This window comes from Octodon degus, unplaced genomic scaffold, assembly GCF_000260255.1.
Source record: "Octodon degus isolate 3935 unplaced genomic scaffold, OctDeg1.0 scaffold00133, whole genome shotgun sequence".
In the NCBI taxonomy this organism is placed as follows: Eukaryota; Metazoa; Chordata; class Mammalia; order Rodentia; family Octodontidae; genus Octodon; species Octodon degus.
In genome coordinates, this window is record NW_004524709.1 from 7419918 (window position 1) to 7446128 (window position 26211).

Below are 26211 nucleotides of genomic sequence, written 5' to 3' on the forward strand. Positions count from 1 at the left end.
CAAATAAATAACTCTGCCTTTAAAAATGAAAATTATGAAAGACAATTAACTGGAACCAATGAAAAAAGACTTAATATTTGTTGAGCTCCTATCTCAAGCAAGGCTGAGGACAAAAATGGAAACCAAGTAAAGGTGATTTCCATGTTCATGTCTTTTCTTCAAGAATAGAACATCAAAATATTCTAAGAATGCTACCAGCTTAACTCTAGTATTATCTCATCCAATTAAGAACACTAAAAGTGGTACTTACAAAAAACACTTAGTCATCTGTGTTTTCTGGGTTAATTTTCTTATTTCCTATGGATAAAGGCTTTCATAAAATATCCTAATTCTATCATATGCAATCATTTTAGATACATTATGTTAGTTACATTTTATACTTACTAAAGTCTGTGGGTGAGAGATTGTTTCCTTTTTTGCAAGGTAGTTTACTTGCTTGAAATCTAGATGGCTTTTCAATCAGCTGGAAAATAGGTACTATGTATTTTCCATAATCAAAAAACAGTAGCTGTTAAAATTTCTTTTACTTCTTCTACTGCATGAGCTATATGCATGTGTAATTGGGTCTCTATACTGTGAATGTACACACATCTACACGTAAGTATCTGAAACTGAAACATAGTTTTTCACAATGCATGGTGTGCCTAAGTTTATTCTATTCCACTCTGTTCTTTTTAAACTAACAGGCTTTATTCTTCAGGTAATTTTAGGCTTACAAAAAATCAAACATACGGCTGGGGTGATAGCTCAGCAGCACAGCACCTGCCTGGCAAGCACAAGGTCCTGAGTTTGATTCCTGGTCAAAAGCCAAACAAACAAATCCATAAACTACAAGGACCTTCTATATACTCTATCTTCTTGCCCCACATTTCACAATGTTTCCCTTTTTAGGAGCATCTTGTATTAATATGGAATGTTTTTTAGATTTAATGAGCCAAAATTCATGTGGCATTAGTAATTGAAGTCCACCGTTTACCTTAGGTTTACTCTGGATTTTATACACTTTAGGAATTTGACAAATGCATAACATGTATCCTTTAATGCAGCACCATACAAATTTGTTTCACTCTCCTAAAATACCTCTTTTTCAGCTTATTCATCACTTGCCTCAGGTCTTGGCAAACTCCTCTCTTTGTACAATCTATGTCATTGACTATTTATGGGAAGCAAGTGAAATCATGCACACATAAGTCTAAGCAGAGTATCTGACATATAGTAAATCTTGAACAGATATTATTCTGTTGTTTTCATTACTATTAACCACAAAAAAGCCAAATGAAGCCCACAGCATCAGCACGGGTACTGCAGACAAATGATGCTGCTAGTGTAATCTGATTTCATCTTAACAGGAAATCTACCCATATGAACACTTTCTCCAATTCATTGAGTTGCTTATCCATATTTCAAATCACATAATCAAAATCACATTCAAGCAGTTTTACCATGAAATTTAGTGCCTAAAATATAGGGCACTAAATCTGATGGAGGGGAAAATGTCAAAGCAATTAAGACTTCTCAAACACCAGTGTCACAGAAACTTGAGGGATACTTCAACAAACTGCTGACTTCTATGTTGAACCATCAGGATTCATAACCAGTGAGCCTATCTTACTCAGTCAGGTGTCTAAGGCCAGTTGCTGCAGGAGAAAATAGGAGCACAGCAGCTGGCTTTACTTGACATCACTCAGTTTACTGGGAACATTCCAAACTGATACAATAGTATTAGAAGTACTGTCTCCACGTCTCCCAACTGCTCATGTAAAATCGGGCAATTTTACACTGGCAGTGAGATGAAGAAAGTTTTGAGACATTTGAGGCTTTCTAGCTCCTCTTCTTGTTCCACTATCAAAGGAGTGCCTGTAAAGTAATTCTATGCAATATAATGTTATTCTGTAGGATTTTATGTGTTTTAAATCACACACACACACACACACACACACACACACACACGCAAACAACTTTTGCAAATTCGCCTGTTGGCTTCATTGTGGAGAGTATTTTTTATACTAATACTAGGGCCTTTGCATCAGGATTATGGTATATTATATTTCCTTTTTAGAAAATATTAGTTGTCTTTTTAAATGAACCTCATTTTTAAAACCAAACATTCATAATTCATATCAGTCTCTTAAGTTATTTTGAAATCTAAAATTTGAAAATCATTGAGAAAAAAGAAAGCAATTTTTTGATGTAAATACTTTTTCAACATTTTAAGAAATACGTGCTTCAGAAAAAATACATCAAAGTAATAAAAACAAATATGATTACTGTTTTAGAAAATACTTTTAATAAATTAATGTAAGTAGATATTGGGCACTATCGAGGGTGGGCCAAATAGCTCAGCAGATTAAAGTGCCTGCAAGCAGGCACAGGGGCCGGGGTTTGATCCCTGGGCCTGCTGTGCCGGCCTCACCCCTGGGTATGCTGAGATGCGATTGAGACTGGGTGTGGTGATGTGCACCTGTAATCCCAGCCCTTTTGAGGCTGTAAGCAGAAGGATCACTATGAGTCCAATCTAGTAGTGAGACCCTGAACATCCTGTAGACCCTTCCCTAAAATACAAAATAAATAAATAAATAAATAAATAAATAAATAAAACTTGGTCACTATGGATAATGCAGAAAAAAAAAAAAGATAAGTTAGCCAAGATCACAACAGCAAAATTGTCATATCAGTTCTTCTTTTTTTTATTTTTGTGATATATATATATATATTCTTACAAGAAGGGCAGTTGCCACTAAGTCAATTGTTTAGCAGAGGGGACATTTTAAGACTACACTAATGTTATATCAAATTATTCAGGCCAATGTACAAGTCATGAAATGAAAAGGCCAGTGAATAAAAAGCTTGGAGAGATGTTGGGATGATGGTAAATAATCGTTGACTTAAAGAATTATCCCAGGTGAGAATGCTAGCCCAGAACTGTATACTTGCATAGGACACTCAAATTACCTTTTGATTTGGAGTCTGAAGTATGATGAAGCTTTATTTGGTTCAAAAAACTTTGTTAGGAAGTCAGAAAAAAGCGAAAGATAATCTGCTCTTCAATAGATGGAAAAACTGAGGTCAGCCAAATTGTCAAGAAGGTTGCAGGTGTGACTAAAATTTCTCATGTTGTCTTGAGCTCTGTTGTTAGATCCTGTAAAACTTTGTAAAAACCACAAGAAATAGTTTGATTTTACTTTCTTTGGCCTTTTAGCCTACAAAAACACTAAGGCAGGCTGACATTTTGGCTATAAATTTTGCAGCTGTATAATCACTAGGGTCTGGGAGACCTTACTATACTTGGTTCAGCTCTTAAATTCCTTTTGAGACCAAGACAATAGAACTTATAATTAGCAAACTACCATAAGTTTCAGAGTATGACACACGAATAGATATCTTCCTTTTTTTCTTTCCTTGCAAAGAGACATAAAAATAGCACGAGTATCTAGTATGTTTGCATTTTTACTCACACCAACTTTAATAAAAAATACATCTAAAAAATGGAACTTGGTAAGAGATGTACCAAGGGTGAGGTGAATGATTTTTGTGTTCTTCTGATATTGCGGCTTCTTATTAGCATGAAAGAGCCAATGTGTACCTGTCAGACAAACATTGTTCCCAGTTGCCCCTTCCTTTCCATTTCCAGCTAGATTAGTTCCTCTTATTCATGGGGAATATTTTTCAAAACCCCCTAGGGGATGCTCAGAAAAAAGGATTGTACCAAAGCTTATATATACCATGTTTTTCTCTACCTTTCATTGCATGTAAAACCACAGTCAATCTGTCCTTCCATGATTTGTGGCTTGGTGCTTCCTGTGTACTACTTTTGCTCTTTAGGTCCATTATTAAGAGAAGTAAGGATTACATGACCACAGTCACTGCCAAGCTCACCAGTCTATCTGATAACAAAGACAGCTACTAAATAGTCATTGGCAGGTGGTGTTATATGGCATGGATAAACTGAATTAAGAGATGTCGAGGGTGGGGCTGAGAAGGATGCTATGGAATTGCATTTGACTACAGATAACCGTGACCATGGATAGGGAGGTACCAGTTGTCAAATCCCTCTCACGGCTTTATTGCTTTTCCTGGCTATTGAAATAGCACCTCTGCTTTAGACTCTGTCCTTGCTCTTGCTTTAATTCAGCTTACACATGGATGACAAGTAAATGTTCTGAAATTACTTCTCTGATTAATTATATCAGTTCTCCATTCAAATCAGTATTTGACTACTCATCAGAATAAAGTTAAGAACTGGGCAGTCAGGTCTTCTAAAATCTCATCTCTACCTGTCTTTCTTTCTCCATTCTCTTTCCAACCTCGTGCCATCTGCAGTTCCAAAAGTGCTTCTTTGTCTTGCCTTCCCCTGCTGCAAGCTTCTTAGGCTCTGCTTTTTCTCATGATATTTCCTCCAATAAGACTGCAGTGGTTCTCTACATTGCATTTATCCTCAAGGCCAAATGAGAAACTCTTTTCTCAATCAAAACTGAAACAGCAACAATTATTTCTTTTTGTTTTCCTCTTTAGCAGTTATCATTATTTGTTTACTTTCATCTTGTTCTTTAAAAATACACATCTAATTTTCTGTTGCTGGATAATAGAAACAGCAACATACTTAAGCAGCCTTTGAAAGTTTGGAGCATTTAAAAAAACCACAATCCCTAGGATTCATGCAGAGAAGTTTCAGTGTCTGAAGAGGTAGCCAACTTCCCTCCCTTCCTCTCTTCTTTCTTCCCATTGACCAAGATTCCCTCCTTGACCATACTTTGCACAGGCTCCTCTGAGCTTCATTTCCAAGTGGACCTTGACCTTTGTGATTCTATGTCTGTGTTCATAACCCCAGTTTTAACAAGAATCCTGCTACGTCAGTTGATCAATAATCTTCCATCCTTGTTACTGATCACCTTCTGCATCAGATCAATTTATCATCCCCTCATCCTCCAGGTGAGGTCTGACCTTCCTGACCTTCCTTCAGTAAGAATCCTGAAAGATCTGTTTAGCTGGTATATGCTTACCCACCTCTGATATTTTCTCTGAATGGTTTTCCATCCATTGACCCCAGCTTACTCTTTGGCTACAAATTCCCACTTGTCCATGTTGTATCCAGAATTGAGGTCAGTTCTATACCAAGGACTCTTCATCTGTTGCAATAGTTTTGGAATAAAATCTATTTTTTCCAAGTTATCCTCCAGCTCTGATTTTTATTTAATGCATCAAAGAGGGAAGATGGCCCTATGAATCATTTATACTATGATTGTTATGAAGGATGCAATTCAGTACTGTATGCTAAGTTCATCATCTTATGTGATTCTAAATGATAATTCTGGAATACTGACTTCTTGCATATAGTTCTTTATGATGGACAAAATGCTGTTTCATAAACAACTGTACTGGGACCAGCCAAATAGCTCAGTGGATTAAAGTGCCTGCAAGCAAGTGCAGGGCCTGGGGGTTTGATGCCCTGGCCTGCCATGCTGGCCCTGCCCCTGGGTCATGCCTAGACAGCAATTGAGACTGGGCACGGTGGCACGTGCTTGTAATCCCAGCTCTTGGGAGGCTGTAAACAGACGGATCACTATAAGTCTGATCTAGTAGTGAGACCCTGAACACCCTGTAGACCCTTCCCTAAAATACTAACTAACTAACTAACTAAATAAATAAATAAATAAATAAATAACAAATTGGACTTGATTTTTACAATTCTGAGAGTGAGGCTGATGTTACCATCCCAAGATACTAAAGAAAAAGAGGCCCAAAGAAGTTAAGTGACTAAAAATCAAGTGCAATTTTTTTAATAAGATATTTGTGACTACACAGTATGGATAAGAAAAAGAGATTGAAAAATATTGCCTTGTCTAAGATGAAATGCTCATTTGAATCAAGATCCATGTGCTTTAAAGCCTTATTTCTAACCTGCATACCAGGGCTTCTCCAATTATAATGTGTCTAAGAATTACCTAGAAAACCTATTTTGACTTAATAAGACTGAACTGGAGTCTAGGATTGTGCATTTCCTACATGATTCTGGGTAATGGGGTTGCTGCATCTGGTTTTTGGGCCACACTTTGAGAATCAGCTTCTTTGTCCTTGTCTCTGAGAGTACAAGAGTCAGACGTGTAAGTCATGAGAGTTCAACTGTAGGGACTAAGAAGGAGAGAGGGTCTGTGAGTCTCTGAACAAGTCTACTACTCAGGCTTCTCTCAGTCCCCCCCACCATTCCCTGTGCAAGGCTTCATGCCCCTGGGTCACGCTATGTCTTATCTGTTCTCTGGTAAGCCTATTTTCATTTTGAAGGGTATACAACATTAATTTAGGCAATACATAATGACATCACTGAATACTACAGCCTTATTCATAATGTCTGTAACAGATTATAACATCTACATCATTTGCAGTTCATAGGATCCCACCTCTGTTTGATTTGACATATTATCACATACAAAATGCTCTAGTTAGTCTAGTTTTCCATCATTAAGCATCAATTCATAATACATTTATTCACGGAGAAACTAGTAGACCACGTGGGCTATTTTTTTCTAGTATGAGTGTCTCCCACCCACACTGTACAAATTGCTAACATGGGATTTATTCATTCATTTATTTTCTCATTAGTGTCTGGAACCTACTGAGCCAGACACTGTGCTAGGACTGGACTGTGTTCTATATGTTCCAGTTGGAAACTAAAACATGTAATTTATATTTATAATATATTTTAATATATTAAAATATATGCTACTTATACGTATAATAGTGCAAATCTAGTATTTTATTTAATTAATCAAATTTAGTTCCCTTAGTTTTAACTTTACTTTGTGTACAAGTTCAGATGCTCTGATAAAATGTAGTTAGTTATTAATGTTACTTTCCCATATAAAACTTCGTTACATTCACTCACCCTCTGTGGATATTTTCCTTCAATGTGTCAATGCATACACATAATTCACCACCACTTTTAGAGAAGTGAAAATGAGCGTGTTTTCATTAAGTTTAACAGCTTTAAACAAAATGCTGATCCTGGGTTACATCACCAGACTTTAATTTGCTTCTGTTCTCTTAAATTAAATTTGAATCTTTGGAGGTAAATGGATGGATCTTGAGACTAAAATACTGAGTAAAACAAACCAGATACACTTTAAATATCGCATGGCTTCTCCAATACGGGAAATCCAAAAATATAATAAAGAGCTAAATGATAGAGAGATGGTAGGAAACAGGAAGGGAAAGTGGAGAGGGTAAGCGGAAGTCGGGCGACGGGAGGGACACGGAAGGTGGGGTAGAAATCAAGATGTGACCTGTAATTTGAACCACTTCTCCAAGACTTATTCCGCATCACATGCTGAGAATGTTTTAAAAGCGAACTTTACCTCTTCACACCTCACTTTCTCTCCTGTAATCCTCTTTAGAAAGTTATGGACGATTTCTGCTACACGCTGGACTCATCCCCGACAAGCACAGACTTCTTTTTTCCCTTTGCGTTGGCTTTCCTTGTGCTAGAAACCCGCTACCTGGCTTCTCCCTCATTTTCGCGCCTGTCCTGAGCAGCGAGCTGTGTTAGCGCGCCCATTCTGGGGGCAGAAAGCACAGTTACGCAGGAATCGCCGCCAGCGTTACTGGGCACTGTACCGCTGCAGCAGGTCCAAGTCTGTGAACTCATCGTTCGCAGTCACCGCACATCCTGCCTGTGAGAAGGATCATTCTACAGTCTTCACGTTACAGAAGTGCTAAAACCGGATGGGCTCGGTGCCAGGCTCAGACTTACACATCCATTGCTGACAGGACTGGAATCCAACACTGGAGCAAGTTTAGAGCCTGCATTCTGACCCTAGAGACTTCCCAGCTCATCTGAGCAGGGGACACAGCTGGGATGAGGACAGAAGGCCCAGGACAGAGGTCTGTCAACAAACAAAGCTCCTGTACTCAGTTGCTAGGTCCTCTGCGTGCTTCCTTCAGAGCCAACCTTCTGTGTCCAAAGCACAGTTTCACTCTTATTACCTTATTCGAAGGTAATCAAGACTTCTAGCTTAAAAAAAAAAAAAATGAGTGGAGCACCATTCCCTCGTTGTTGGGAAAGGAAAAGCGATATTTTGAAAACCTCTTCCTTTCCTGACCAACATCACCTGTTCACCCACCAGTGTCTGTGTTCATGAGCTCCAGCACCCTGCCTGGACCTGCCCACGGCATTTGCTCCTGTGCTTTTCTCATTTTTCATCCATTATCAGCGTATCTTTTCCTTCTGGGCTGTTTCTATCATTTTACAAACACGCTTTGATAGCTCTTAGCTAACTTGCTTCCAGGTCCTATCTCTTCCACCTATACTATAACTATTACCCTCTAATTCTCAATTTCCCTGGAGAAAGCTTATTTATGAAGCTGTCCATATCACCCGCATCTCTTTCCTTACCTCCAGTTCTATTTTTAACCCCATTTCAAACCAGGCTCTTATTTTTTTCTGAACCACTACAACAAAATGTAGTAGGCTGAGTAGCTTACAAGTAGTAGAAATTTATTTCTCATGCTGGTAGACAGGAGCCCAAGATCAAGACTTCTAGCTTAAAAAAAAAGACTTCTGGCTTATTGACAATGCCTTTTCATCAAAACCCTGCCTTACAGAATGAATGAAAAGCTTTCTTGGGCCTATTTTATAAGGCGCTAACTTCATTCATGAAGTCTTTATCTTCCAGTCACCTTCCAAAACTCCCACCTTCAAATATTGTCACACAGGATGCTAGGATTTTTGACATGCTAATTTGAGAGGACCATAAACATTCAGACATAAAATCTGTGACTGTTATCACATATGTTACAATACTCTGCTCTTCCAACAAATGCAGAAGACAACATGAAGAGTCTGAATCTTACTCCTCCTGGTGTCTATTTGGCTTTTGTCCCTCCTCACTTCTGCTGGTGGCTTTTGTTACACTTTGATGTCCTCTTATCTCGAAAAGGGATCTGTTCTTCTATTTCCCACCTTTGATCTTTTCCACATACTGTTGACCAATTAACTTTCCTATTATTATTCTGGTGTCAAACTCTTTCAATGTATTATGTTACTTTTAAGATGAAATCTAAGCCTCTGTTGGGTATATAAGGTTCTTCTCTTTCTGGTCATAGCTTTGGATCCTGATATCCCACTTCCAAGCACATGCCACAGTTCTGTATATATGGTGCCAAAGTGAGCACACACATCACAATTCTGAAACTAACACTTAGGTCCTTTGCGTCTATTTGTGTCCCATCAATACGAAAAAATTCCAACAATGCTAAAGATATAGAACATGCCCATTTGATTCCATCACTTATATGTGGTGTCATATTGAAAACCTCATTATGTGTATGGCTTATCCTCAATGCTGGATTTTCAGCTCTTCAGAGATAGAGGCTGCATATTAAAGCATTAGGGCAGATCATCAAAAATTTCTATGTCAGAAGCATACAACAGCAACTGAACAGCTGTTCTGCTGAAAAGCCATGGCAAACTTGGGCAGGGTTTGCAGTCCCAGAATAATAGCAAACTGTGTAAATTGAATTTTCTTTTCGCTATGATATACTGGAATATGAATACAGTGCTTGTACAGCCTTTTCCTTTTAGCACATTAAAAGATCTCCTTTTTAACAAATTCTTTTATGTGCTGTGGATTTCTTTCTTTTTCCACTGGCATGTATGCTATATTCTATTTGGTGCAAAGGTCATGCCTTCAATTTTCAAATCCATTTCCAAACACTTTTCCACTGAAAGCCTTAGAGCTTGCTCATTCTCTTGGGTTATAATTTAACTTCTCCATGTTATGGAACTGTATCAGAAACTCTTGTTTAGCTAAAAAGTACTACTTATAAACTCCAAATATATATTAATATAACAACTAATATAGTAATAACCCATATTTGTTCCCCTGATTGCTCCCAGTTTTTCATACCTACACATTTATTGTGATTTGCTACAGTCATTCCATATATTTGCCATATTTTTGAGGTTTGTATTCTTACACTATTTTTGTTTTCACTGTGCCCCATATTTTGAAAATTAAACAGCATATTTTGTTTTGCGTCTTATTTATTTTGTATATAGTATCACATAGGCATTAATGTTTTCCAAAATAACCATGACTGTATGTTTTTTATTTTGTCCCTGGTTTGCATTTCCTTTTTATTTTGTCTCAAGTATTCCTCTGAAAGTTTATATCTGGTTTCTTTAAGATGCATCCTTTTCATTTTGGTGATCTCTAAAATGTTTGATTTTATATTTTATCCTATTTTCATGCAATGTATTACAATATTTCCAGAGAATTACAGCATTTACTCTCTTCAATTAATGTATCTTTTACGTGGTGGTAAGACTTCCTAGATACAAAAGTTACATTTCTTTTTATATAGGTCTTGCTTTATCTTGGTCTTAACCATCCAGCAGGAAAGTATAAGATTGAGGCATAAAAAGTAAAGCCATAGTAATATGCTGAGCTGTAAAAGGCACAAGTCAATAACTTCTGACACTGCTGGTCTTGTGGATAACCCACTATTATTATAGACTACTGGACTATATTGGATTATTCTGCTGAATTCATGCACCGAAAATATATGAATGGCAATGGAATACACATATCTGACAAAAGTAAACAAAAAAGAGGAGATAAATGGACCATTTTGTAGTGGAAAAATATAAATATATTTGCTTATACAAAATAGTATAAATATACACCTACTTTCTCTTAGTTCAATGAGAAGAAGGTTTTGAACTAACAGTGCTTAGACAAGATATCATGTCTGCATCTTGTACTAGGAACAAGTACTACAAAGACAACAATATGCAATGTATTAATTATTGTGACTGTACTACTAAAGTTTTGAAACTTTTGAAACTATCTCATTGTTACTTCTTTCTCAATAAAATTATTAAAATAAAAAAAAGACTTCTTTCACTTTGTGCCATGGTACCTGGTAGAAGAGTGATGCCTGTGCTCTTGGATCCCAGAGGCTGGCAGATTGGGAGTGTGACCAGCCTGAGGCAGGGTGGGCTGGACCCTGCCTGGTGCTATGCCTTGAGTCTCAACAGGCTGCATACATGATGGGAGACCCTTGTACGCACTACTCTTCCATGATGCTTTGGGTACGGCCAAGGTGGGGCTCTGCCTTCCAGACATTTGTGCAGTGTTGGCTACAGTGAGTTGCTGCCACATGGACAAGCAGCTGGGAACTACAGAGGTGCTGGTTGTGCATGTTGCTAAGACTATGATGTAGAATCTGGAGAAGGGAAGATGAGAGATGAGAAGAGCAAGCTGGAAATTCCTGTTGAAGACAGCTACCCATAGAGTGTACCTCTCTCTGTCTTCATCAATTTCTATCCAGTACTTTGCTGAGACCCAGAACATGAGGTCTCTGCCTTGGCCTTTTGCACTACATTACTGCTATTCAACATTTAATCAATTAGCATCACTCTCAGTTTCTGTCTCAGCTTATCTGGTGAAATGTGGAAGCTCAGGCTTCTCTCAGCCTCTGAATCATAACTATCTTAACAAATGATTACAGATACTTGAAAACGACTGTGTCCAAGGGCTCTGGCCTCCTTCTGGGCAAGATCTCTCTAAGGCACAAGACACATGGACTTCAGTTCCTACTACACCCGGTTTCATATACTTAGGTCCCAGACTTTCCTGTCCAAAAGCTTGGAGTCCACTCGTATCTAGAATATAAAGTAGTGTTTCTATCTTATGCATCTGGATCTAACACAACAGGTTGCCAAGGGGCAGGTATGGCACTGGGGGAAGAAGTGTTCAGACTTTCAGGCCAAGTATCCAGATTCATTTCCCAAGAGTAGAGACCCCAGCTCAGAGCCAGGATGGGGAGAATGAGAGAGTGTGTACATAGGGCCTCCAATTTTATCTTAGCTTCTGTTTTCATGGATGCTAGTGTCAAACCCACTTCTTTGCACTGGCAGCTAATAAACCCCTTTAGTGAGGTCCAACCTATGCGCTAGTGGAGGACAACAAAGACAAACATGCTTTTCAGGAAATTAAAAATATTTTATACTAATATGATAGTTTGTATTCCAAAATTAAATGCCTCATTTCAAGGTGTTCCCACACTGCATTTGTCAATGAAAGAAAGTAATAACTTCTAGATTCTATAAATATAACATGAAGGACAATAAACTTTTGAATAACTATAAGACAGATTTTATATCCCCATATATTCACATTTTCTCTTATTTACTTGTTTTTACAAAACATTCCATAGATATTAAGACTTTCTGAGACCACTGACCAGGAATTACAGGTCATAATTTCTCATACAATACCTAATGACAATATACTATATGTGAATTTGTAATTACAATTATTTATATAATTACATGTAACTCTGTAAGATATGTTATTTATAACTTCTGCATAAATTCAACACTTAGTACTCCTCCCAATCCTTTTTATTTTATCTTTCTTTAAATACCAAGAATATGCAATGAATTTTCTTCACAAAATATCTAAATATGGCAAAATCCTGTCCAATTTATCACTGTGTCATACAAATATTATCATTTTTATTGGACTTAGAAGAAGTGTGAGATCGTGTGTTCAGACAGAGACAATAACAATTGAGGACTTCCAAGACTGCTGGGGCTGGCAAGAGTCTTCTCTAATATTTCATGAATATTACACGCATTATGATCCTGTTCATAAGTAGTTACGTTTTTGACTTTTACTAAATCTATAGCCTTTGAAAAATAGATGCCCTTCATTTGCTAAGCTTTAAAAATAGATTTCTCTCTTCAACAGATCAGCTTCAATTTTTAAAACAGTTTTCTAATATGTAATTATCATCTTCCAAAGATCCTAACGTACCATCAGTGTGATGAAAATCAGAATGTAAATATTTTATAAACAGCTGTCAAATCTCAATTGGCAGAAAACAAAAAGCTCCTGAATTGCTATAATCCAACTGCAAGGCTATATCACTTAATTGACACAATACATTTTTAACTTTCCATTATTTCAGTAGCATTCTTAGCGCATTAGCATGATGTGCCACTCTAGATAGTCACTGTGACAATTAGAGAATTAACCCTGCCATGCTCTGAGGGAGATGTCCAGCACAGGAATAGTTTTGATATTCTTTGTATCTGGAATACCTGGCACAACATGGCCAGAATATTTGCATCAAGAGAATATTATTATGTCCATTAAAAAAAGGAGAAAATTTTTGCTCTTAGCAGTTCAATAATTCATTATTTCACTTTTTGAAGCACTTTAATTCAACAGAATATCTGACTGTGAATGTCTCATGCTTGACCAATAAACCTCTATGCCATACACAGAAATGAACCTCGTCACCCACTGTCAAAGATCAGAAATGCCACTGGATAGAGATCTCAAAGTGATCCTTCCCAAGAGCATTATTCTGATTTCTTTCTGTACCACTGTCTACCCTTATGTCTTTTTATTCCTTTCATATTTTAATTTTTAACTTCTCCATTTAAGCACTAGATATATCAGGAACATCTATAAGCATTGCTTAATTTCTTTTGGAATATTTAATTGATGTCATCTTCTGGCTCTACATTCATTTTCATTAAATAAATATTTAGTAAGTCTTTTGCATGGAACAGATGTGGTTTTTGACACTGTTAAAAGAAGAAGGAAAAGAAAAAGGTCTTATCCTCCTGAGGCTCAGATCATGTCATGGTAAGAGAAACAACAAATTGTAAACAAATATGACAGGGTTCCTTGAGTCTTAACTAAATCCCTTACAATATATATACTCCATATATATGATTTAAATTGGAATTAAGCATGAGTACTCACACAGAGCTCATTCATAGAGGGTAGTTAGGGAAGGTCTACTGAAAACTGAATGCAAGGGCTGAGTGGTGGTAAAAGCCAGAAACAGTGCAGCAATCCAGGTGACTCAGTGGCAAGGTTCCAAGCAGGAAGAACAAAGAGAAATATTCAACAAAGGGCAAAGCAAAAGCAAAAGTAGGCTTGAGTTTAGGATAATGAGTTTAGGACAAATCTTCATCAGATTTGTTAAGTCCTGTAATACATGTAAGTTACTTTAAGTGTAGGGAAATGAACTGAAATTTTGAGCAAGTTTCAAATGGGAAATTGACAAGATATGTATATTAATATGGTCAGAATGGATCTCAGATAACCCCTGGGTACTTAATGTGAGTCTCTAAGTGAGGCAGGAGGATAACTAGGAATAACATCATGATGAAAAAGACAAGAGATTCAGGATATTTGAAGGAAAGTGAAGAAAAAGGATGTGATGTTTTCAGTTCTTTTGGGAAAATTCCCAGGAGGGGGATAGCTGGATTGAATGGGATTTCCAGTCCTAGTTTTTGAGGAGTCTCCATATTGATTTCCATAATGGTTGCACCAATCTACATTCCCACCAGCAGTGGAAAAGGGTTCCTTTTCCCCCCACAGCCTCTCCAACATTTGTTGTTGGTTGATTTATTTATGATAGCCAATGTATCATGTATTTGTTTGCCTCTTGTATTTCTTCCTCTGAGAAGTGTGTGTTCATCTCGGATGCCTATTTCTGGATTGGGTCTTTAATTTGGGGCCCTAATGTTTTTTAGTTCTTTATAAATTCTAGATAGAAGACCCTTGTCTGAATGCTTATTAGCTAAGATTTTTTCAAAACTTGTGGGTTGTCTTTTCACTTTGTTGGTAATTTCCTTTGACATGCAGAAACTTCTCAATAAGAAGAGATACCAGTTGTTAATTCAAGTATTCCCCATGCAGTTTGATTTTTGTTCATGAGATATTTGCCTATTTCTATGTCTTCAAGATTTCCACCTATTTTCTTCTAGGAGATTTAGTGTTTCCGTTTTAAGTTTAGATCTTTAATCCATATATTGGGTTGTTTTGCTGAGTTCAAGTACCTACATTCTTTAGACAGCCTTCAAGTATGAAAAGGTCCTTTACAGACTTCTCCAAATACAGCTTCTCTAACTGCAATGGAACACCTATCTCTGACAAAACAAAACAAAAAAAGGAGATATGTTGGGAGCCATGAAGCTAGGAATTCAACCAAATGTGTGTAGGTAGGACTAGGCCTCAGTGTCTAAAGCAAACAAGCTACCTCACTCCTGAGACAAACATCCTGTCTGGTTAAGGTCAACTAGTAGTTGCTAGGCAACCTAGTGCCATGTGTTACTAACTTTATAAATGAAGGACCATTTTGTTGTAAAAAATATATATGTATGTATATGTACATAAGATAGGATATATATCTCCTTTCTCTTAGTTCATTGAGAAGAAAGGTCTGTACTAATATTGTTTAGACAAATATATCAGTCTGCATCTTGTCCTTTGAATACCTACTAGGAAGACAACAACATGCAATGTATTCAATGTATTCATTATTATAACTATCTTACCAACCTATTTTGAAACTATTTCATTGCTATTTTATCTTTTTTTCTCATTAAATTGAATAAAGCATAAAATAAAATGATAAAAAAGACTTCAGATGACAAGAGGGGTAGATTGAAGGGAGAAATCTTATAAGTACTTAGAGAATGTATTTATAGTTTCTGGTAAAGTGCAAAAGGAATAACATCTGTTTTTCAAATAAATACTAATTAAATACTATATAAAAAAGGAAAAAGGAAAGGAACTGGCAACTTTTAGGTTTAAGGAGCAAACAGAGAAATTTTGGCTTTAAGTCTGAGAGCATTTTCCTTGCATTTTCAAAGGAGACCCAAGAAGATAAAGTTTTATTTTGCACTGGAAGCATTTAGAATTTTGTAACCTCTGAATTTACAAATAAAGAGCAAAGGTCTGGAAGGTCGAAATGGTTTTTTCTCCACATCAAAGAGCTGAACTATCGCCTGCATTTTCAGTCTCTTATTTTCCAGCCCGGAGGTTTTCCCATTATCCAGCACCTCCTCCCAGACTCAGCTCAGTGCCTTACTCATTGTCTTGCATGACTTTCTTTGGAAAGAAATTTCATTAAAAGCTCATCTTTTATCCCCAGTGTTTTTTAAGAAACAAATAAGCATGAGTGAGATAACAGAGTTTGTTAGAAGCAAGACAATTGATATTAGGATGGTAGGTTAAAATTTGAGTTTTGATGGCCATACTTAGAGCATCACATACTTCTAAGCTTTTATTTCAAAAGAACAAAATACAAAAGATACTAAGAATTAATTTTTTCTTTCTCTGTATTCATTGATAATTCTGATTTATCTTGAAAACCCAAGCCAGATGCCCCCCCATTCCATACAGGAGCAGCCTTAGTTCACTTAATTTTATAAATGGTTAATCTAATGGATACCTCATGCCATTAAAGTATTCAAAAGGTTACTAAATTGGTGATGCCCACTGACTAGCAAAAATGTAATAAGTAATAGTTCAAGCTTCTATCATTGAGGTAGCAACACAGTGCCTTCCAGGTGTAAGGTTAAACCTCATTGATGTCATCTACTACCACTGGACAAAGTTCTTAACACCTGAAAGGCCTTGTAAAATAAAAGGTAAAAATATAGAATGTGATATTGAAGATTAAGTAGGATATGGAGTCATGTTGAACATCATGCCCACATATGAATGTCATTGATTAAACTCAGTCCCCTCTTGCTTCTGAGTGTCACAAGACCTGGGCAACCTGATTTAGTTGAGGGCATATGGGTCTCATGCAACAAGAAATATAATGGCAGGTTTTCCAGAGCCCAAGATCATTTTATTTTTCCATACCAGTACTCTTAGTTATAGTCTTTGTCCTTGAGATTGCAAGGTGACAGCTGTGCCCTCCAGGTAGGATGATCAGATGGGAACAAAGGAAAATATTCTCCCACAATTGTGCTCTTAATTTTTGTTTAAGAAAACAAACTCAGGAAGGGATCCTGTCACATCACTTAGAGCTTATTTGCTGGAACTGCATCATGTGGCCTCAGGACACATCACTCTGAGCTGGTTGGCAAGAATTGCGTCATGTAGCCAAATGTGCATCACTTAGAGCTCATTGGCTGGAACTGGGTCACATGGGCATGGCAAAGGAGTTTGGGAAGATGAGAACTTTCAAACCGGATATGTTGCAGTCCTTCATAGTATGAAGATTTCATCATAAAGAAAGAAAGTAGAAATTGGATTCTACTTTTTTTAAACGTCTTTTGGGTAAGATGTTAAAAAGCATTTGGTGAATAGAAAACATATTATTGACATTTAAAAAGGATTGGGTTTTCCCAGAATGTCACTGTTTCTTATATTCACACTCAAACAGGGAATAACAAGCTGAATGAAGGCAATACGAATTAAGGATTAATTATGAAGCTAATAGGATTAAGATGTGTTAATATCCATATATATGCTAATCATTCAAACATTTTGCACTTACATTATTTTTAAAAAATCTCACATTGCTAATTAAGATATAAATGCATTTGAAATAAACTTAGCTTATTTTAAATTTTAATAAGAATATTTTCACTATAATTTTGATTTTTTTTTTCAGTACTCAGGCTCAAGCTCAGGACCTTACACTTGCCAAGCAGGAACTTATGCCATCTTATGCCCTGGCCCTATGATTTTGAATTTGATAAACAAACTAACATAATTATCTTTATTAAGGTAAATGCATGGCTATACATTTATATAACAGTACCCATAGTCAGAATTATAAATAATGCTTAAAATGCTAATAAAATGCCAATAAGTTTTTATTTCTTAATTTATTCTCTTAGATCAAGCTATACATCTCTTATTTCAAGCAAGGAACTCAGCTAGAAAAAAAAAAAGCCTTACCTTACTGTACCTTAGCTGAAGTTCTGAATGTCATTTATTTGGCCACTAAGCAAACACAGACACTAGAAGAGAAAAAGAAAGTGGGGTTAACAGACAACCAGAAACCTGGGACAGGATGGTGAACAGGTTACACGTCATAATTTGGGGAAAAGTAAGAAAATTTTATAATTTTTAAGTTGGGAGTAACTTCATAGATTATGGTTCTTAACCTTCACATGTAACCAACAAGAGTATGGAGGTTCAGAGAGGTTAAAGTGTCATAAAATAAACATCTCTGTTTAATTCTCATTCCATAGCTTCATACCTCATACCTGCCTAAGCTCAATTCTCAAGAAAGGGACACAGAATGAGAAGAGGAGGAGAATACAAAGAATTTGCTCATTGCTCTTAATTTTACATAAGTGATGAGTGCTTTCCTTTTGTTAGTAGTATTATTTACTTGTCTCCTTTCAAAGGAGAGTTATATGCACAATACTTTAGAAATCCCACTATATTATCTTCTTTCAGAAACTACTAAAATATGTATGTACACGGACTAATTTTATAATCATTCCGCTCTCATAAATGGCTCCAGAAACTTTTAGGAAAGCCTCCCATCTCCATTTCAGATGTGGCATTAATCTTTCTGAGTGTACAAAGCCTGACCTCTAGGCAAGAAACTTAGGAAAGCATCTCTTTAGAAAGTGGACCAAGAGAGAGGAAGGAAGCACTAAACTCCACGGGAAGAGAACAAGGACCACCCATAGTGGCCAACATAGTGCTGCTACCAAGAGAGGACTGTAACAAGGAGTGAGTGCCATGCGACAGCTGGAGTACAAGGCCTCCTGATAAGCTGTTAATGTTTTGGTTTCTAAAGAGGACCTTGAGGTTTCCAAATCAAGGGAGCTTCCACAAGTGTATCCTGTAACAATATAAGTTCAAAGATGGACAGCAAAGGTTAAGAGGGATTTATTTTAGATAGTACAATTAACAACTAGAAATGGATTTGTATTTTTCACATCTTTTTCTTGAAGTCTAAATCTGCACAGAATGGGTGGGGAGGAAAGAGAAGAAAAATCATAGGTTCTGCATCATTTTGACAAGCACAATCTTGGAGACTGTCAGTGATTTGTTGTCCAGACATGCTCTCTTCCTTTCCTTTGTTTGTCTCCCTCCACTGGTGTTCACAATGTGGGAACTATCAAGGGACATCTCCCAATTTTAGCAAAGAAAGACATCTAGCTCTAGCAAGACCTCTCGGACCCTTTCTCTCCCAGTCTAAGTAAGGAGTCTTACACAGGGCCAGGCTGGACCTGACCATTCCTTGAGATTTTTACTTTCAAGAAGATCGAGGCTGAAGGGCTAAGTTTTCACAGCTGAGAACTTTAATCTAGTAGCAGCTGACTCTTTCCACCAACTACTTTGCCTTCTGTATGTACTACCATATCCTCAGGAAATAAGGGTGACATTCCAGGTACTTCCTGAACAAATGGGATCTCACACATTGACACTTGCATTCCCACCACGGAAGTAATTCAAAACCTTTCAGTGGGAGGAGGGAATCACTTATTCCCCTCATTGCTATCTAACAAACAGGACTTTCTTGTCATTTAGGGCATGTGGATGAGTGTAGAGTTAGTTTTTATCTGCTAATATCCTTATAGAATTTAATGAATCAAAAGGCGGGTACTCAAGCAATTCCAAGTAAATGCATCAGTCCTCCCACAGCACCATCACTATCTCATACACCGTGGGTACTCAGTTGGTGCTGCTGACCTGAATTTTACTGTTAAATTTATAAACATCCAAGTTATAGTTACTAATTTATAATAACAATCCCAACATGTTTATATATTAAATTTAGATGACTTTAGATAAATAAATACATATTTCTCAATATTGAAAAATTAAACAGCATTATTAATGATAAAATAGAATTAAATATGACAGTAATCAATCAAGTGTCTTCCAAAACAAGACAACAAGAATTGATTTTGACAACCAGGGAAGGAAATGGCTTTTATTCTAGCTTCAAATTCATTTTGTTGCAAATTAATTGCACATGATATTCATGTAAGAGTAAGCTTCAAATCTCTATGTACAGATGACAGGTTCCTCTACATCTCAGTAAACAAGGTTCAAAAGGTTCCATATTCAGAATGTGATTGGTGACCCCAGTGATGGTTGTCATAATTATGCAGTTAGGCAAATAAAGAAGAAAACAAAGCAAGAGACAGAATAATTATGATGGAAAGCTAGACAAAAGGCTTCTTTCAATAGGCCAACTAAATATTACTTTGATTTAGAATGGTAAGAATTTCAACATTTTGTTAATCTTTAATGTAGTGGCTTCTTTCTGTCAGACAATAAATTTTTTGAGTACTGATTCTAAAGACTCAATGAAATAGCAATTGTGGACTTTTAGGATATTAGTCTGCAAGTTTCCATTTCATTAAAATCTCCTGACAAAAATACCATGTTTGCCTACTTCCTAAATGTTTGAGCATGTATACTCCTCTTATCTCTCAAAAGATGAAAAAACATTTGAGCCATTGTTTTGCAATCTGAGTTGATGATAAACACATCTGTAGTCTTCTGACTTAGATGGCATGAAATCTACCCAGAGTCTCGAAATAACTAAGCTTAATTAACTAATCTTAATTGTTACTTTCAGCCAAATTTAGAACTCAGGCTTTTAGGGATAATATAGGTTATCCCCTTTTTAAATGTCAAAGCATACCTTTAGTTTGTCAACCAATCTTATTTAAAGACAAAAATAACAAGCACTTTTGTAAAATCATTGCTGAAAGCTTGTTTTATAGGACTAGGATAGTTCCAAAAGTGCGTCAGTTGGGCCAAAAATGCTTTGCATTAAGTTCCTATTCCTGGGCGGCACTCGGGTCCATGTCAGTGCTCACACAGATGTCATACTGCACGCTGACTTGTTCCCATGAGAACCTCCCTTCTTGCCTTTTGCTATCCTACCTGTTTGCTACACCAGGAGTGGGGGGAGACAGAGCTAACTAGAACATGTAACGTTCTCTTGAATGAAACCATTCAATCCTCTCTAACTAACTGAAGGGATGTCAAACAGCAGGGAAAGGTGTTGAGGAGGGATAAGTTTTGTTTTCCGTGTGCCAGGATGGTCATTGGTTTCAATCTATATTTGAACTATGAGGTCAAATGACTGTCACAAGTTTGTCCAGTAAGTAGTCAGTACAATTGTTATTCAAGTTGGGGTCCTTTTTATTTAAAAATGCCACCTTATTGTAGTAGTAACAAGAACAACAATAAATATTTACTGAGTGCGTACTGCATTCCAGGCATTATTCCAAGCCCTTTAAACACCCCCAATCGTGTAATCTTCACAACCTGGTGAGGTAAGAACTATTCTTATCTGCATCTTATGAATGAAGAAGCAGATGCCTGACTGCATTTGTGTAGGAAAACAACTCCTCAGAGATCATTAAGATAAAATTTGGTGTTGCTTCCTTCTCCATTTGTCCTATTCCTTCTTATTTCTTGTTATACATCATTCAGACCATAAACTTAACACAACTCCTGGCTTAAATGTGTAGTTGTTCAGTTGGCCCAGCAAACGATGTTGTTTAGAAGCAGTTTCAGCCATTGTGATGGTCACGAGTCTGTGCCAGAGAATCAGAGCAAGTGTTGTTAACAGAAACTGACAGGTCTATGGTAGACAGCTCTGCCTGGGCATTCCTGAGTGTCCATCACAGAACTGGCGAGGAAGAGGAAGGAAATGAGAGGCACTCTTGAGTTGAAAGTCACTTAGTCTAAGGTTTTGTTGTTAAGGACTGGCCTGATGACTGCATCTAAGAAGACTCCAGTAACCCAGGATTTCGCCCTGTGGTCCAGTCTGGGTATGGGGGGCACAGGGTGAGAAGCCTTCGAGGCAAGTGTACTAACTGTCAGCATAGCATCAGGCTCAGTGGTGTCTACTAAATGAAGATTCAGCCAATGGTTGGGAACATGGACAGGTTTGCTACATCGGAATGAGTGGCCTGGTAATAGTGAAAAAGATCACTAAGTCCCTTAGTTTCTAATGAGAGGTGTCAGGGTTGGACTGGTTATAGTAAACTAGAATGAGGAGGGCAAGCCAGGATGAAAGAAAGATGGACTACTATAAACTCTATCTCACCAAGATGCATAGGCTGGTCCTTGAAACACATCATTCTCTAAAGTTCTCCCCTGATGAATCTCTTACTGGGCAGGGCTGTGTCTGCAGGCTGCTAGCTCTTAGCTCCTCAGGTCCCTGAGGCTGAGCCTGTAGAGATGGAAACTATGATTCCTGGGCAGTTTGGTTATACTGAGAATTCTAGAAATATAAGTCAGTGTTAATACACAACTAAGTGAAAAGAAAAGTATTACTCTTCCTTCTAATTCTGGCAAAGAGCAGAGAACGGAGAAAGAAATGTTAGCCCTATACATGGAAATAGATGTGTGTCCAGTATCAGGGACCATATCTTGTAATCTGGTAATAAAATTTGGAGGTGACTAAGCCTTTATATCAATTCATCTGAATGTAGAGAATGGTGTGAAGAAGATTAGTCAAACTTTGAATTTTTACATTTCACTCTATGTATATAGAAAAGAGATTAAAGAGAACTTCACCAATAATATTTATGCTAGTTGACTGGCTCCTTTTTGAAGTACATATGGATTTTGTGGATACATTTTTCTAAATCAGGAAAAACTACTATTTCTACTAATGCCAGTTAAATCATAGAACTTTGGTATTTTAAGCATCTGAAATTTAACTAGTTCTTTCAGCACCAAGTTCTTCTAAAAGTAAATGAAATAAAAAACCGTTTTAAATATCACTGTTTGAAAAGATATGCCTAGATCTCATGTATGTTAAATATAAAGACATTTTAATAATTTAATGAGCTAACACATGACCTTATAAAACCAAACTATAGATATGCCTGCTGGTTGGTGAAGGCAATTAAATGTCACTTTAATTTAATTTATTGCTTTTACTAAGAGATGCAATGAAAACTGAGAAAAAGGAAACTTGGCATAAAATAAACATATATAACTTTGAAATCCTATAGTGTTCTATCTTCATTTTCAACTCAATTTGATATTCAGTTTTAACACGCGTAAATGCCTACCTGAGTGAATTTTACCTACAGTGTTGGCTTCTATTTTTCTTTAAGAACATAGCGATATAGAAAGGTGAAGTTCAGGAGTACATAAGCACCCAGCTCAAGTTCTATCAATTCTGAATTTTGTCCTTTGTTTATAAGTGGAATTAAGATGAAATCTGAACTTCTAGTAGAATATGTATAATCACAAAACAGGAAGCGTAAATAGCCCTGCTTATTTATATTTTAGTATATGGTTAAAACAAATCAAGATCTTGAAACCCTCGCTCCTTTATAACACCGTTAACTTCAATTTATAGCATGGATGTAATACAGAGTCTGGTAACAGTATGAAAAATTCATTCATTATATCAGATTCATTATACCCATACAGATAGATGAGAACCACAAGTCATGTTGTCCAGTGAGGACAGATACATAGCTCTAAAAGGGAATGACCAATATGGCTTGTGTTTCTCATCAGTCTGAATGGATCCCACGCCAGCCTCATGAGACAGCAATCCACCTCATGTGGAGGTGGCATAGTTTATTCTGTTATTTGATAATTTACAAGATTAAGATTTTTTTACTATTGTAAACACTATAGAAATGTTAATCCCTGTATAGATGTACACTTATCTTTGTTTATTAAACTTATTTGTGTATCATAGACTATACATATTTTAAAATGTAGTAGATATTAGTAAATGACTTATGACAAGGTTATAGCGATTTTGTTTCTATCTTCATCACAATAACTGGGTACTATTTCTGCAGCTCTATCCCTATATCTATACATGCAGCTATCTGTGTATCTGGGTTTGAGAAGAAAAGCTCTATTCTCAGCTGTATCTCTCCCCTCTCCGAGGGCCTCAGAAATGGGCTTCTACTGAGGGCAGGCTGGGAACAATCTTTGCCTCAGCTTTGATGAACCTAATATGAGGGAGATAATCTTTGGAAGATATATTCGCAGAAAAACAACAGTAAATACTATTCAGAGAAAGAATTTTAAAAGGCGTTCTATCCTAGTGAGTAAAAATTATGAAATGCTCCACTTAGTAAGTTCCTATTACATTCTGATCTAAAAGTCGATGTTATTATTTCTGCCATGAAACCATAATTTTTAAAATGCTTAACCAAATGGTTTCCTGTAATCTTTAAAAGTAAAAAAAAAAATCTGTAACAAAAGAAAAGGTCCAGTCTCCAACCTCTAATTTTATAAACAATACCCTATCTTTAAAATACTGCTCTGTAAACTAGAGACAGATCATCTCAGGTGCTCAGAAATGTTAATCACTCTTTTCTTCAGGTGACCTTTCAGCAGTCCCCATTCCAGGTGGCGTTTAATTATAGTCCTTAAATCTCAGCCTTCGGCTCTCCCTCCTGCCTCCCCCTCCCTCCCTCCCTCCTTCAGCTTTTTCTGCTCCCACTCTCCCACTCTCCCTCTTGTTCATTCACTCTCTGCTCACCCTCTTGTTCATTCACTCTCTGCTTTTCTCCTTTCCCCTTCTTTTTCTTATTAAGCCATAATGTGAATGTTGAAGCTATGTGAGCTTTTCTTATTTTTTGGACACACCAGACTTATAGAACCTGAGCAACTAACGTGTTTGTAGGAATTGAAAGATCTGACTTTAAAGGGAATAAAAGTACTTTGAGTTTAGATTGTTACAAAACCTATTTTTTTTTTGGGGTGTTCCTATCAGGAACTAGATTAACCTCTTACAGGACCACATGTGAAATCTGCAACCCCAGATCTCCCTTTTACAACTGAAGCACCATGACTAACAATTATGCTTTGGGATTGATCAGAAGAGGAAAAAATAGTAACAGTCTTGGCTCATGTTAAAAATCTGTAGGCAGATTTATTCCTAAAAAAACTAAAGAAGGTATATTCTGCTCTATCTCTAGGACCTGCCTGTTTACAGAACATGTTTCCTTTATACTCTTCAGTCTACCACTAACAGGAAATCTCCATGAATGGTCTTCAGGACTTAGTGTCTGGATTTTCTCATCTTCTGCATGAAGTGAAAAACCATTAGTTTACTTCTCAGGAGTGATAAAAAAGAGAAAGGAAATACCACATTCAAATGTTAACATGGCTATCTTTTAAGTGACTGCAATGCGCATTATTTTTCCCCCTAACATTCTTGCTTTCCAAGTTTTTAAAAAATATGATTATATCACGTTATGATGAAAATGCAACTCGAAACTTATCTGTATGATAATTCCTGAGCTCTTCTCTTATGTCCAAAACTCTGTTGATCTCACCAAGATTCTTGTCTAAAACATTCACTTATTTTGGACTTCCAGTTTCCTCTGTAGCGTTCGGTTTCTGCCTCTTTCTCAGGATTGTGCATAAGGACTGTGTATCCCATATACACCCTGACATGCCTGTCTCTGCCAAGATGCACAAACGGCTAAGACCAGAGAATACTACAAAGTCGTGCTCGGTGAACTCTTAACTGTAGGCATTTCTTTGAGTGCACTGAAAGCAAGCCTTACTGATTAGAAATATAATTGATTAAAAGAAAAGAGATTCAACTTCAAGCAGGAAATCTTTATAAATGCTTTTGTAAGATACCAGAAAAGCAGGTTATTCAGAAATACTGTCATAAAAGAATGATATGAGGATATTAAAGGGATTGTCACAAGTTATACACTCCAGACACAGAAGGAAACTCCAATGTGACTAAAGTGGTCATCTTGCCTCCTACAGATTGTCACCATTTTGTGTATGTCTCTGTGTGTGTGTGTGTGTTAGAGAGAGAGAGAGAGAGAGAGAGAGAGAGAGAGAGAGAGAGAGAGACAGAGAGAGACAGAGAGAGACAGAGACAGAGAATTGATTATAGAGGTCCATATTGTTTACGGTGTGTTACATGTAATTGTGCTTACTAAATTTTTTCAAGTACTTTAAAGCCATATTTTAGATTCAAAATCTTTGCAAGATTTGATCATTCATATAAGAATTAACTATTGCTGGTAGTGTAGAGAGCCACAGGACTATCTGGAGTCTCACTGAAAAGCCACCAAGGTGGCCAGATACGTAAAGCCAGACAATCACAAGACACATCACAGGTATTCAGAACATTTATAAGATTCCATTAAGTGTCCCAAGCACTTCACAATATGCAAAAAGGAATTTAGTGCTCAAATAAATTTGGGAATTATGGGTTAAATACCGTGTACCTTTACTATTACAAGAGGATTACAGTATACATGGATGTACTATAATCTTCTTGTAATGAGATGTCTGTTGCAACTCTCCTAAAGGCAGATGGATTCTGGCACCTGCTTTTTCCAATTTTGTTTGTACAGGTGAGTTTTCCTAGGGGAGCTAAGGAAACGCTAACCACATAAAGTGCTTATGTTGGATTTTCTCTACCTCAGTACAGAAAAAGAGT

General features: G+C 36.8%; 1 protein-coding gene across 1 annotated transcript in view; it reads right to left on the bottom strand.

Moving 5' to 3' along the window:
- The window catches only part of Chrm3 (cholinergic receptor muscarinic 3), a 528248-nt gene that overhangs the window by 262924 nt on the left and 239113 nt on the right, over positions 1-26211 (bottom strand). Inside the window, exon 3 of the mRNA XM_004641283.2 lies at positions 17724-17785. The gene's annotated coding sequence lies outside the window, so the exon portion shown is untranslated. The remainder of the gene's footprint in view (positions 1-17723; positions 17786-26211) is intronic.